We start from the raw sequence: 15253 nt of genomic DNA, 5'->3' as shown, positions 1-15253 counted from the left end.
TATCGTGTATGCATATGTGATGCATGCATGTGAATATACAGGCTTTTCATCTGTTGAAGCTAGAGGAGGATGAGGTACATTCTTTGTTGCTTCCCAGCTTATGAACTTGAAATAGATCCCAGAATCCACCTGTTTCTGTTTCCCAGTGCTGCTAGAGTACTACATATGTACAGTTATGCCTAGCTTTTTCAGGGTCCTCAGAATTCAAACTCAAGTCATCATGCTTATAATGAAAGCCCTCTTATCCATTCAGCCGTCTGTTCATTTGGTGTGTAGGATTCCATAATGGAGGAGTAAGTATCTATGATTTATCAGTCAGGTCTGTTAAAGCTCAGTTTTGCTACTTTCTAATTAGTAATGTTTGCAAATCGCTTCACTTTAATAATAAAAAAAAAACCCTTCCTGTATCTTCTTATCAAAAAGTAGGTAAAACCACCACCATCCTTGTAAATCGGTTATGGAAATACAGTGAGAAAATTCATCATTTAGTAGTATGGATCCATAGGAAAATGGACAATAAAAGCATGAAATAAAAAAAATATAAAACCAGGAATCCAGAACATATTGAAAGTATTTAGAGATGGGAGAGGTTTCATCCATTAAGATCACACACTGCTTTTGCAGGGGATGTGAATTGAGTTTCCAAAAGCCATTTAGATGGCTCACAGCAATTTTAACTCCAAGGGATCTTATACCTCTGATGATATCCTCATACTTGTGACATATGCTCTAAGAGAAACATACACAAATAAAAATCCAATTTGTTTAACAATTTATTTAAACAATAATGTTCTTAGTAAGGTATCGGTGATTTGTCAACTATCCCTGTATGAGGTCACAATGTGCGACTCATAGAAGTGTGACATTACTTTTAGCATGAAAGTGAATCAAAAATAAGAAAATGCATTTATCATCAGGGGTTACCATAGCAATGCTAGAAACAACAATACAGATACACTAGACCAAGAAAAATGCTGAAATTGCCTTTCAGGAAGCCATGTTTTTCCTCCATCCCAGAGGATATAATTTTGTCAATCTTGGTCTTTCTGCAATACAGCTCACATTTTGGTTTCTGCTATAGTTACACGGGTAAAGGTTACAGTCGTGAGAGCTGCATAAAAGCAAGAGAATGGCATGCTAATTTTTGAAAGTTATTTTTTTAAATACCAAAGTCATTTATGGCAGCAAGCTCCAGGGATCTAATCAGGAGTTTCCTGGCATCTGAGTAAAAATAGCATACTGCTTGGTGCCTAGAGCCTTAGAGAACATGGGTTTTTATTACTTTCCTAGCTGCCAAAAATCTTTGGCAAAGAAATCCTTAAGAACTATCAGTACAGTGCACCTGCAATTATCACAGACCAAGCTTCTCAAACTGGGTTGTATTTTCAAATTATTGTGTGTTTAAAAATGCCAGGTTGATTATCAACACTCTAGATTCAGATATAGCACAGGACAGGGGCATGTTCTGGGTATTTCAAATGGCCTGACATACAGTCAGGACTGAAAACAATTAAGATATTGACTCTAGAATTAAGAAAGGATTCAATGTAACAGAAGCATGAACCTTTTCCTACTGCACTGCTGGTAGAGGAGGTTTCTCATTTGACCTTCTCAGAGGAGTAAGTTTTAGGCATTTTCTTTCTACCAGATGTGTTTACTAGCTAACTACTTAGTTATATCTCACACCTTCTGTCTTTCTATACTACAAACATGTATCCACACTTACTATTACTACAAAACTGAAGACAAATATGCATATTTTATGAATTATAGTCACAATGATATATGAGACATGAGAAAATTTAGAATATATTTTGAGCATATGAGATCATAATGCCTTGTTTGATGACTGCCACTGGATCTGTCCCTTTTCTGTCAATAGATATATGTTAGTACATATCACATGTTACAGTAGAAACATGTGTATTGGTACAGCTCAGTGGTAGAGAATATGCATAGAATGTTGAAAGACATGTCTTTAGATTACAGTACCACAAAAGATGATTAATATAAATAAATATGTATGTTCCATAAATTGTAGATATGTATTTGAAATAGTAACTGTGAAGTGGGCTCCATGTGGCGCCTTATTTGTGATACAGGTGCAAAGATTTGCTCTCAGGAAATGGTACAATCTTCATAAGCATTCATTTTTGTTAAAAAAAAAATAGGTAAGGAAAGATATGGATCTTGACCACTTGTAAATCTTGAAAAGTTTCAGAAAGATTTTGTTAGCAACCAAAGCATCTAAGTTATTTAATCCTTCTAAAATTAAAGTAAATTGAAACAGAACAGTATTGGTGAGACCATTGGCTTCAGTAATTCTCAGAAGTCACATAAGACTCAGAGAAAAGCTTGTCATCATGTGCTAAGACAACAATGTTTCCTTTACTTCCTATTTCTCTTAATATTTCTAACACTTTCTTCTTTTTAATTTGTTAATTCTTAAAAAATTATTACTCATGTATGAAATGTATATACACCCTCTACCCCTTCCAACTCTCTTTGAATGCCACAAAAGTACATGCCCTCTTAACTTCATGCTTTCAATTAAATAAAACTCCAGGCTAATTAATACTGCCAGTATGCACATAAATGTGGACCACTCACTGGGGCATAGGCACCCTACCCATAGTCAGAATTCTAAATAAAAATGTCTGCCTTCAGATGGCCAGCCAGGGCTGGGCCTCATGATTCTATGCCCATCATCATTCTCTGTACTGACTAGGAAGCCTTTTAGAATCTGCAACTAGGTGTTAGAAATTAACTGCCAAGTGTCATGCTCCAATGATCCTGCCTGGAGCTGAGCAGACCAATTAAATACTGTTTTGCTCCAGATTCTCAATGCATAGCCTTCTTGAGCAATTAGACCCCAGACTGTGATCATTCTTTATGAATTGGGCTCTCAGCACAAAGCAATGCACGTAATAAACCAGTATGTGTGTGCACTAATTTAGCACAGTGAATCACATATGTAGTATTCTAGTGTTTCAAAATATAGAGTCTAGAACTGAACTTCTGTGCCTGCAACAGAGCTATGAAATGCTAACGATCCGTGAGAGGTGGGTTTATGAATTAATTTCTCAATGATTACATGAGACTACTTTATTTTGCCCAGAAAATTTTCTTTTCTTCTTTTTTAAAGAGTTATTATTTATTATCTATAAGTGCACAGTCGCTGTCTTCAGACACACCAGAAGAGAACATCGGATCCCATTATGGATGGTTGCGACCCACCACGTAGTTGCTGGGATTTGAACTCAGGACCTCTGGAAAAGCAGGCAGTGCTCTTAATCACTGAGCCATCTCTCCAGCCCCCAGAAAATTTTCTTAACCAAACATTATAATTTCAGATACATTTTTGTCGTGTGTGTGTGTGTATGTGTGTGTGTGTGTGTGTGTGTGTACGCGCACGTACGTGCATGTGAGTGTGTGTGCTATGAAGTGAATGTAAAGGTCAAAAGGCAACACTCAAGACTCTGTTCTCTGCTTCCACCATGGGTACCAGGGATTGGACTCACCGTCTTGGGCTTACACTTTTATCAATGGCGCAGCCACCCAGCCTCAGACTTGCTCTACCACATACTGTTACATGACAACCTCTGAAAAAATGTCCCTCAGAGAACAATAAACAGAATTTGACAAAAAGAAAATAATTTGGAGGCCCAGAATGAGGCCTGCTATCTCAGTTCCTTAGGAAACTGATGCAGGAGGATTTTAATTTGTATACCTGCTCGGACTATATAACAAGTTAAAGTCTAAAGTCTACCTAGTCAACTTAAGGAGAATCTGACTCAGAAAGAAAAGAAAAAAATGTTAAACAGACTCTGTATCTACCAAGTGCTAGAGAACTTGCCTAGAAGAGTTAAAGCCATGAGAATAATCGCTGGTAGAAATGACGAGAAAGAAAAGAGGAAATTTGCTGAAAATTTTTCATATTTGCTCAAAAGTAAATAGATTCTTGCAAAGATATGATTAGGGAATGTTCATGTTTATGTGCTTCCTTTGCACTGTCATTGGATGTAAATTCTGCAGACTACTAGGAGTAGAGCTTTTCTTCTTATCATGGTATGGATTGTATTTCTACTCATGGTATTGAAGAATCATGGGTAACAATATTGAGCTCCCTGCAGGACTGGCCTCAGGCTTTCCTATGAGATGTATGCCCTTGTTTTGTCTTCTCTTTATAAATGCAGAATGATTTCATAGCTACTTAACTTTAGAAATTACTTACAGCAGCCATATTCTAAGGGCAAACATTTGTCTTCTGGACCACTGCAGAACGTCCTGTTTTAGAGAATAAAATATAAGCATATAATTTCAAATTTGTGACATTTATACATGTAGTGGAAAAATCTTAGCTAGAGATAGCAAGGTAGCATAATGCAAATATATGACCCTTTTTATTGGCCCTACTCTTAACAGGTTATGAGCACACAATCAGTAAGAAGAGGCAATTATGGTTTATTTGCAATTGTTCAGATGTAAATTGATGATTTCCTGTTTCCATTATTTTAGAGGCATAAATAAGTATTTTCTTTATGAATCTACTATGCAGTTAAGCAAATTGCTTATAAAAATGTTTCCTAATGTAAATATGTTACCTAATGTCCAAGTTTACTATAGTCTGTATGCCACTTCCCTAGGAAAATACTGAAAACACAGTGTGTCTCAAAAGGAATATTCTAAAAACATGCAAATGGTGAGATGAAAGAAAAGTAAAACTCATTAAAACCGCTTTCACTGCACCGTCCTTTCTGACTTCATCTCATTGTTCAACATAATTTGCACTCTCCTGGAGGGGGATGGGATGGGGGAAACCAGGAAAAGGCATAGCATTTGAAATGTAAATAAAGAAAATATCCAATAAAAGAAAAGAAAATTTTAAAAAAATGATGAGAGATATTTGGGAATGAAACCAGATAGGTCACAAATGTGTCCCAGACTGTCACCTTTTGAAAGTGAATGCCTCTTTTCTGCCTCATTAACACTATACTTTCTTCTGAGCATTCATATTTTATAAATGTTTTTCCTATACTTCTTCACTAATAATGATAGATTTTTGTTACATATAGTTCTTTGTGGATATAGCCACAACCATTTTATTTTATTGTTACTATAATTGTAATGGATTTCCCTTTAAGTAGTTCTTTTCACACAGGAATTGAGGCTAACCCCAATATTCTAATGATGAACACGCCAGCAAAATTAGCTTGTACCCAACCAGAAGATCCAGCTCTGCCCACTCTGGACTAAGTTCTTTAAAGAGATTTGCTAATTCACACATGATACACAAGAACGCTAGTGTTGTATTGCAGTGAGGCATTGCAGTAATTTGAAAGGGTGCATTAATAATCACATTTCATTTGGAGGCACATCTGACTCATTTAAATGAATAATTAAGTTCGCTAAAATATGAAATCTGTAAGACATCTTAAATTTTAAACTTCTGGCACAAATTATCTTTTGATACCACAAGTGACTTAATAATACATGTTTGCTCATTTGACCTCCATGTCCCCACCTCACTTCCCCAAGTAAGCACCAAACCCACACACACACAAACACACACTAAATAAAAATTCATTTAAAATGAGTAAGAGTATTAAATGCTCATTATTTTCAGATTAGGAATTTTTCTTGAATGATGTATGAATATGATGATGGTATTAAGATGCCTCTAAAAGTGAAATATTACAAAAACCATTGCAAATTAAGTTTTAATATTGCTTATGAATTAAGTTGATATTTTATTCATTACATAACAGAATGTATTTATAGATGCTCCTCACAACTTAGAATACCACCATTTCAGTAAAAGTAATAGTCTGGTAATTATTATTTTTTCTTCAAATTAAAATTTTCATGAATATCATTACTAGAAACAAATCAAATGAAATTCATAGAATATGGAGCTAAAACCATGTTTCTATTTTCTTTGTTTATTGTTGTTTATCTCTTCAAAATTATTTTCTTAAAAAAATGTGCTTAACATTCCTATGGAAGTAAGGCTCTTACTGTACTGAATGAGCAGACACAAATTTTTATCCTATTATTGATAATATTATCTTTGATAATGAAATGATACTAACGAACAATTGAGAGTGCAACATTCCAGTGACTATGTGTACATCTGTAGATTGTTATCCTTCATGTCCACAGTCTGGACTCAGAATTTAATTTTGTCAATCTAGAGAGCATATGAAAAAAATAAAGCTTTTATGATTGATTACTAATTGAATGACTACTGATTTTCTGTAAAAAAAAGACTACATATAACAGTGCTTCTAGGATGTATTTTAGTCACTGCCTCGAATCTCAACAGTCACATAACAAAATTACCAGATTAGCTAGATTATTTCACAGCAAAACATAACTAAAAATCATATTCAAATATAATAAACTTGATTTGTAACATTGTCTGTAAACACAGTGTTTCTTAAGCTACTGACAATATTCAAAGTACTCACAAAAGTATCAGATCTCTGAGAAAGATAGAAAAAGTCTATCAGGATAGAAACTGATGAAGAGTATGAAGCTATATTTTAAGCCAAGATGCTTTCCAATAACATTAGGTAGAGACAGAGGACAATTTCAACTTACATAACCAAAAATTATTGAATGAGAGGGAACAATGAATCCATTTAGTCTATTTATTTAAAAAATGAGTGGGACTGGATATTTTCAAAATTACTTGCATTGATTTTTTGACAGATATGTAATTTAGAATATTATCACTGGAAGACTATTGATTGACCTCAATAGATTGGCCTTTGTACCATTGTGAGCATCAGTAGCTCAACTTCTGAAGTGACAGTGAAATAAGGTCCTTTGTCCTGTAAACATACCTGACTGCGCTTGACTTTTTCTGTCCCCCTGTGTCTTCAGACAAATTGAGAGCATGTGCTTAGAGTTGATCAACTGCTTCAATTTCTACATAATTCAAAAGTTTCTTAGCCTATGTAGAAATCAAAATTTACATTGTGCATTCTACCGTTAAACTGTGAATTTTAAATGCAGCTGTTCGATTCTGTTTTTTAATACGTGCTAGATTGATTTAAGTCAAATCATTCCAAATTTTAAAATCTTAAATTTCTCAATGAGGGAGAATATATATGATTTAATGTTGGTGATAAGCTATGTAAATGTATATTATTTGGATCAGTTGCAAAGATTAATTGAAAGATAGATGCTCAGATGAAATCTGTAAAACCATTTATAGATTGGATTAGTCATGAAGACAGAATATAATAGAATTATTAATGTATCAGTTATAGAAACATATGAGACAAAGGACACAAAGTAATATTAATGCACATTTAGTGCTATTATCAACTAACGTAATAGCTCATTCATCCAAGTGGAGAAAGGAAAGCAGCTACATGGAAGTAAGCCAGCATTTTCTCAAAGTCTTCCAGACATTTTATTTTGTCTGTAATATTTTCAACCTTGCTCCAATTACTGATGAGCTTCAGCTTTTCTTCCACAGGTTCACTTCAATGTCAACTCTTCTTTGACATTTGTTTTTAAGTTTCTATTGCATTCAAAGATTTCTATTGTGCTTAGTTGATATTCTGTAGTAAATACAATCTTGGAACACTGCCCTGAATTTATCAGCCAGGCTGTGACTACCTCATAAATAAATATTTGACAAGTTTACATTTCATCCCAAACACACAGAAAATAGACTTTCATTAAATGCACAGTTGGTGATAGGTGACTTAAAAGTCACTACTAAGGCTGGTGAACTGGTGTGGAATATAGTAAAAAATGTAATAAAGCTAAACTTTGTCATCAATTCACCCCCCACCCAATCTCTGTCTCTCTCTCTGTCTGTCTCTCTCTCTGTCTCTGTCTCTCTCTCTGTCTCTATCTCTCTCTCTCTGTCTCTCTCTTTTTCTCTCTCTCTGTCTCTCTCTCTGTGTCTTTTTCTCTCTCTCTCTCTGTCTCTCTCTCTCTCTGTCTCTCTCTCTCTCTCTCTCTCTCTCTCTCTCTCTCTCTCTCTCTCTCTCCTCTCTCTCTCCCCTCCCCCCCACTCTGTGTGTGTGTGTGTGTGTGTGTGTTGGGAGGTTTCTGTGTGTGTACAAAGAAAGAACTAGATTCTATTCACCATGTTTTTCCTCAGATACCCTTATCAAATGTGACACAGTGGTGTGAATTGTTAACTATTTTTCCTGAAATGAGTTAATTGAATAAGCTAAAGGATAATGTTAAATCCAATAAAAAGAGGAATCTAGGTTGTTTGTGCTTACTAATGATTTCAAGAGACCCAGATCAGGAAGTGCCATACAGAGATCAATCAAATATTTGCTATATGAGTGCATGCATTAAAAGGGAAGTGGCAGCTACTGCCACATGACATCGTGTATTTTGCATAAACATTTCCCAGATTAAATAACATGAATATATTCTTTCTGTTACGCACTCTAAAACTGTTTGAAGTATAACAATTCTTATAAAATAGTATAGCCAGTATACTAGCCTCTGGGTTTGATTTTCTTTTTATTGAAATTATTATGTATGTGTCATTGACTTCATGGTACCTAAATTGTATATCACTCAAGATTTTCTTCAAATACACATACTCTCATATTTTCAGCTATTTTTCAGAAATATTTTACCAAAAATATTTGGAAAATATGACATGATTTAAATCTGATTTTTCTACTGTATCAGAAGAAATACAGCTAAGTAATTTTCACAATGAAATAAATCCTGTATACTATTAACTGATAATGACTCTGAATCTCGGGAAGTTCATATTCTTGCTAAGAAGTAGAATCTGTCTTTCTGGTTTATGGTTTCTCAATCTGAAACACTATAACGTTTCTCTAGGCCCTGATACATTGCCTCATCTAGCCAGGGTACTTAGATAGAATAGGATGGAAGAAAAATCAGTTTCAGTGGATGTTCACATTGACCTTCCCATTGCAAAGAATGAACATCAGAGGAAAAACAAACAGAGTTAGACAATTACGATTTAAATGATCACTACCTATGCCCTTTCTGTTTCCTAAGGTTTGCATTGATTAGGATCTGTGACTTTTTCTTGGAAAGTAAATCATGGAAAAGAGAATCAATCTTTATTGTGTCTTATACTAGTAGCTTCTTTCATTTTGACATCTCCTAGCTGATATTAGACACATATATTACACTTCATGATAGGTATATGAATATGAGTATGTGTACATATATGTGTGTATATTTATACTCTGTGTGAATGAATACATATGTTTAATGAATACATCCTTTACTAGCATGCAAAGCACTTTTTTATCTTTAATGCCTCTAGTTCTACTAAGTCAAAGTGAAGCTGGAATAGCCTTCCTGGTTTTCTGATAAGGAATATAGATAGAATATAGGATATAGATATAGAATACCAATTCAGGAAATTCTTTTATTTCTACTCTGTCTCTCTTTCATGGGTATTTCACGTATTCATCAGTAGAACTTCAATTTCTTGAACTGATGAAGTTAATATGCCCATTTTCCATTCATACTTCTAATTCTTTATTATAGTATGTGTTACTTTATATTACTTTTAATAAGTTGAGTTCCTCCTATTGATGTATACAAATAAATGGAATACTTCATTATCAAAATCTTCAACTTTGGAAAACAAAAGAATACATTTGGATTGTTTTTCCAACTTTTGAAATTGCTTGGCTCATTCTATTGTAACTATAAATATTCTTAAATCATGCATTTTACTGCAAAGGATGACTTGGCATTCCAAATATGTGAAACGTTTTTTATTAGAAATCAAGTAAGATCTCTTTTTCTTCTTTTTTTTTCTTTTATTGGATGTTTTTATTTAAATTTTAAATGTTATCCCCTTTCCTGGTTTCCCCTCAAGAACCCATTATCACATGCACACACACACACACACACACACACACACACACACACACACACACACACGTGCTACTATGAGGGTGCTCCCTCACCCACCCACGCACTCCCTACCACCTCCCTGCCTGACATTCCCCTATACTGGGGCATGGAGCCATGACAGAACCATAGGCCTCTCCTCCCACTGATACCCAACAAGGCATCCTCTGCTACATATGCAAATGGAGCCATAGGTCCATCTCTATTTTATCTTGGGATTGTTGTTTAGTCCCTAGGAGCTCTGGCAGGTTTGGTTGGTTGATTTTGTTGTTCTTCTTATTGGGTTGCAAATACCTTCAGCTACTTCAGTCCTTTCTCTAACTCTTCCATTGGGGACCCCATTCTCAGTATAATGGCTGACTGTGAGCATCCACCTCTGTATGTGTCAAGTTCTGGCAGAACCTCTCAGGAGACAGCTATATCAGGCTCCTGCTAGAAAGCACGCCTTGGCATCAGCAACTATCTGGGGTGGGTGGCTGTGGGTGGGATGAATTTTGTGGGTGGGGCATTCTCCGGATGGCCCTTCCTTCAGTCTCTCCTCCACACATTTTCTCCATATTTCCTAATGTGACTATTTTTGTTACCCCTTCTCAGAAGGTCTGGCATGTCATAGATATTCAGAATTGAGAGTTCTTCTTGATGGATTTATCCTTTGACAAGTATAAAGTGTCTTCCCTTATCTTTTTTGATGACTCTTGGTTGAAAGTCAATTTTATTGGCTTTTTATTGAATTTTATCCGTTACTAGAATGACTACTCCAGCTTGTTTCTTGGTACCTTTTGACCTTTCGCTTGGAACAAGATTTCCAGGCCTTTTAATCTGAGGAAGTGTCTGTCTTTGTCACTGAGGTGTCTTTCTTGTATGCGGCAAAATGATGGATCCTGCTTATGTATCCTGGATAGTCTGTTAGTCTATGTCTTTTTACTGGAGAATTGAGTACATTGATGTTGAGAGATATTAGTGACCAATGGTTGTTGTTTCCTATTATTTTTATTGTTAGAGGTCTAGTTGTGTTTGTGTGGCTACTTTCTTTTGGGCTTGTTGAAACAAGATTACTTTCTTGCTTTTTCTAGGGTGTAGTTTCCCTACTTGTGTTGGAGTTTTCCTTTCATTATCCTGTGTAGGGCTTGATTTGTGGAAAGATATTGTGTAAATTTGGTTTTGTCATGGAATATCTTGGTTTCTCCATCTATGGTAATGGAGTGTTTTGCTGGATACAGTATCCTGGGCTGGCATTTGTGTTCTTTTAGGGCCTGTATGACATCTGTCCAGGATCTTTTATCTTGCATAGTCTCTGGTAAGAAGTCAGGTATAATCCTGATAGGTCTGCCTTTATGTGTTACTTGACATTTTTCTCTTACTGCTTTTAATATTCTTTCTTTGTTTTGTGCATTTGGTGTTTTGACTATTATGTGATGGGAGGAATTTCTTTTCTGGTCCAATCTATTTGGAGTTCTGTAGGCTTCTTGTATGTTTACAGCATCTCTTTCTTTAGGTTAGGAAAGTTTTCTTCTATAATTTTATTGAAGATATGTATTGACCCTTTAAGTTGTGGATCTTTGTTCTCCTCTATATCTACTATACTTAGGTTTGACCTTCTCATTATATCCTGGATTTTTGGATGTTTTGAGTTAGGATCTTTTTGCGTTTTGCAATTTGTTTGACTGTTGTGTCAATGTTTTCTATGCCATCTTCTGCCCCTGAGATTCTCTTTTCTATCTGTTATATTCTGTTGCTGATGCTTCTGTCTATGACTCCTGATCTTTCCAAGGTTTTCAAACTCCAGGGTTGTCTCCCTTTGTGATTTCCTTATTGTTTCCATTTCCATTTTAGATCCTGGATGGTTTTGTTCAATTCCTTCACCTGATTGGTTATGTTTTCTTGTAATTCTTTAAGGGATTTTTGTGTTTTCTCTTTAAGGGCTTCTATTTATTTGCCTATGTTTCCCTGTATTTCTTTAAGGGAGTTATTTATACCTTTCTTTAAAAAAACTGCATCTTCTTTATTTTGCATACTTTTAATTTCAGAACAAAATAAAACAAACAAAAAAAAACACACACACAATACACAACATCTAACCCTGCTATCTTGTAGGAGGGGATCTTCCTTCCTGAAGGCACAAGGACAGGATAGAAGAGATTCTTGTACACATGAGCAGACAGCCAAGTGGGTCAGGGCCAGTCAAGGCTGTTGGGGGAGCCACAGAGATACTATACAGAGGGCAGGGGCTTCCCAGGAGCTTTTAATCCACTTCTCCCATTGGAGAGGCATCCTCATCACCCTCCAGTGGGGGATCTCATCAGGAACAGCAGTACTGGGCTCTTCAGCTGTGACCCCATCTTCATCAATGCCCAGGCCAAGTTTAATCATGCAGTAGATGCAGTTGGAGTGGGTTTAGGGGGTCCTCAAGTGAGAAGCCAAAGGAGAGCAGAGCAGTTTCAAACAGCAGCACCACCAGATCTTTGACAGTTTTGTCGTTTTTGTCTGCCTCAGCCTTCTGCCACAGAGTCTCCACAACGGGGTGGTCAGGGTTGATGTCTAGGTGTTTCTTGGCCATCATGTAGCCCATTGTAGAATTGTCTCGCAGTGCCTGAAACTTCATGATTTATTCCATGTTGACTGTCCAGCCATAAGTGCTTGTCACAGCGCAGCAGGGTGAAGACACAAGCCTATTGGAGATAGTCAGTTTTTCAACCTTCTTGTCCAAGATCTCCTTCATGAGCTTACAAAGATTCTCAAACTTTGCCTTGCTCTCCTCCATTTTCTTCTTTTCTTCCTCATCTTCTGGTAACTCCAGGCCCTCCTTCATCACTGAGACCAGGCTCTTTCCATCAAATTCCTTGAGCTGCTGCACAAAGTACTCATCAATAGGCTTTGTCATATTCACCACCTCAAGGCCCCGTTTCCACACATGCTCCACAAAGGCAGAGTTGGCCACTTGCTCTTTGCTCTCACCAGTGATATAGTAGATGAGTTTCTGTGTCTTCTTCATGCGAGACACATACTCTGACAGGGAAGTCACTCATCTCCAGACTGAGAGGTGTGGTAGCAAAGGAGCTCAGAGAGGTGGCAATGGTTAGTGGAATCCTCATGGATCCCAAGCTTTAAATTCTTGGAGAATGCCTCATAAAATTTCTTGTAGTTATTTTTTGTCTTCAGCCAACTCAAAGAAGAGCTCAAGGTACTTCTTCACAATGTTCTTGCGGATGACTTGCAGGATCTTGCTCTGCTGGAGCATTTCTCGGGAGATGTTCAGGGGCAGGTCCTCAGAATCAACCACACCACAGATGAAGTTGAGGTACTCAGGTATCAGCTCATCACAGCTGTCCATGATGAACACATGACGGACATACAATTTGATGTTGTTGTTCTTCTTCTTGTTCTCAAAGAGGTCAAAGGGAGCTTGCCAGGGAATGAAGAGCAATGCCCTGAATTCCAACTGCCCTTCTACAGAGAAGTGCTGGACTGCCAAGTGGTCTTCCTAGTCATTGGTGAGGCTCTTATAGAATTCACCATACTCCTCTTGAGTGATGTCATCCAGATTTCTGGTCCAGATAGGCTTCGTCTTATTCAGCTCTTCCTGGTCAATGTACTTCTCCTTGATCTTCATTTTCTTTTTCTTATCTTTGCCACTCTCATCCTCCTTGTTGGATCCCACATCCTCAATCTTAGGCTTCTCCTCATCCTTTTTATCTTCCTCCTCTTTCTCCCCTTTCTTTTCCTCTGCCTCATCATCACTGATCTCCTTCTCTCGTTCCTTCTCCAAGTAGAAGACAGATAGCCTATGAACTGCCAGTGTTTCTTCACCATTTCCTTGACCCCCCTCTCCTCTAAGTACTCTGTCTGGTCTTCTTTGAGGTGAAAGATCACTTTGGTACCCTGGCCATGGGCTCACTGTGGTCTGCCCAAACGGTGAAGGATCCACCAGCAGAAGATTCCCAGGCATACTGCTGGTCATCGCTGTGCTTTGTGATCGCAACCATTTTCTCTGCCACCAGATAGGCAGAGTAGAGGCTGACACCAAATTGCCCAATCATGGAGATGTCTGCACCAGTCTGGAGAGCCTCCATGAACACCTTTGTACCAGACTTAGCAATGGTTTCCAAGTTATTTATGAGGACAGCCTTGGTCATGCCAATGCCTGTGTCCACCAAAGTCAGTGTGCACTCCTGAAGGTTGGGGATGATGTCCAACTTGGAAGGACCCGTCAGGCTCTCATACCGAATCTTGTCCAGGGCATCAGAAGCATTAGAGATCAATTCCCAGAGGAAAATCTCCTTGTTTGAGTAGAAAGTGTTGATGATGAGGGACATCAGCTAAGCAATTTCTGCCTGAAAGGCAAAGGTCTCCACCTCTTCCTCTCAATGGTGCACTTCTTCAGGCACCTTGATGAGAAAGCCAAATAGTAGTACAGAGCAGGGTGGACCTGGACCACGTCACACTGGCACGGTAAGCCTAGGCTGCGCGTGAGTGACTCAAGAGAGTTTATTTATGCCTTTCTTAAAGTCCTCTCACATCATCATGAGTTGTGATTTTTAAATCAAAATCTTGCTTTCCCAGTATGTTAGGGTATTTAGAAGTTGCTGTGGTGGGAAAACTGGTTTCTGAAGTTGCCAATTGGCCTTAGTTTCAGTTGCTTTGTTTCTTGTACTTGCTTCTTTCCATCTGATTATCTCTGATGTTAGCTGGTCTTGCTGTCTCTGACAGTTACTTGACCCACCTGTAAGTCTGTGTGTCAGCACTCCTGAGAGACCAGCTCTCTCACAGTGAGATCAGGGCAGAGATTTGTGGCACAGGGTCAGCTCCTTGTACAGACAGAAACCAGAATGACCCTAGCCCACACTGCTCCTTGGCTCCTGTGTTCAGAGTTGCTCAAGGCAGGTAGGTCCCTTGGAGCAGAAGTGGTAGTCCTAGCTGTGCTCACAAAGTGTCAGCACTCCTGGGAGACCAGCTCTCTTCCAGTGGTATCCTGGCACAGAGAGCTACAGCACAGGGTCAGCTCTGAGTGCAGACCTTAAGAACTCTTTTAAAGAAATGTGCTTTTTCTCATGGCTGCATGAATTCTTCATATTATTATTTTAAGTGGGAAGTATATTTTGAATTTTCTATGCTTCATAGAAAAAAAGAATTTAAGTCAAGTGTAAGCTGACTAAAATAAGAGTATAAGCCTAGATTTTCTTAATATATCCAAAGTAGTAAAGTGGGGCCCAATCATAGAGCGACAATAGAGGTGGGGAGGGGTGTCTGTTATTAAAAGGCAGGGCTCAGAGAGTATTTATGTTCTAGGAGCCCTTCTTCGGAAGATAGGAGTTGTTCCATGTAACCAGAAAAGGCCAGGAAGTATAATCCAAGTTTACGTCTT

General features: G+C 37.5%; 1 protein-coding gene and 1 pseudogene across 1 annotated transcript in view; one reads left to right on the top strand and one right to left on the bottom strand.

The window, feature by feature from the left end:
* The window catches only part of Luzp2 (leucine zipper protein 2), a 372256-nt gene that overhangs the window by 327968 nt on the left and 29035 nt on the right, over positions 1-15253 (top strand). The gene's annotated exons all lie outside the window — the stretch shown is intronic.
* On the bottom strand, positions 12134-14209 carry LOC116892058 (annotated as a pseudogene).

This window comes from Rattus rattus, chromosome 2, assembly GCF_011064425.1.
Source record: "Rattus rattus isolate New Zealand chromosome 2, Rrattus_CSIRO_v1, whole genome shotgun sequence".
In the NCBI taxonomy this organism is placed as follows: Eukaryota; Metazoa; Chordata; class Mammalia; order Rodentia; family Muridae; genus Rattus; species Rattus rattus.
The sequence above is the reverse complement of the archived record's forward strand: the minus strand, read 5'-3'. Positions and strand labels throughout refer to the sequence as shown.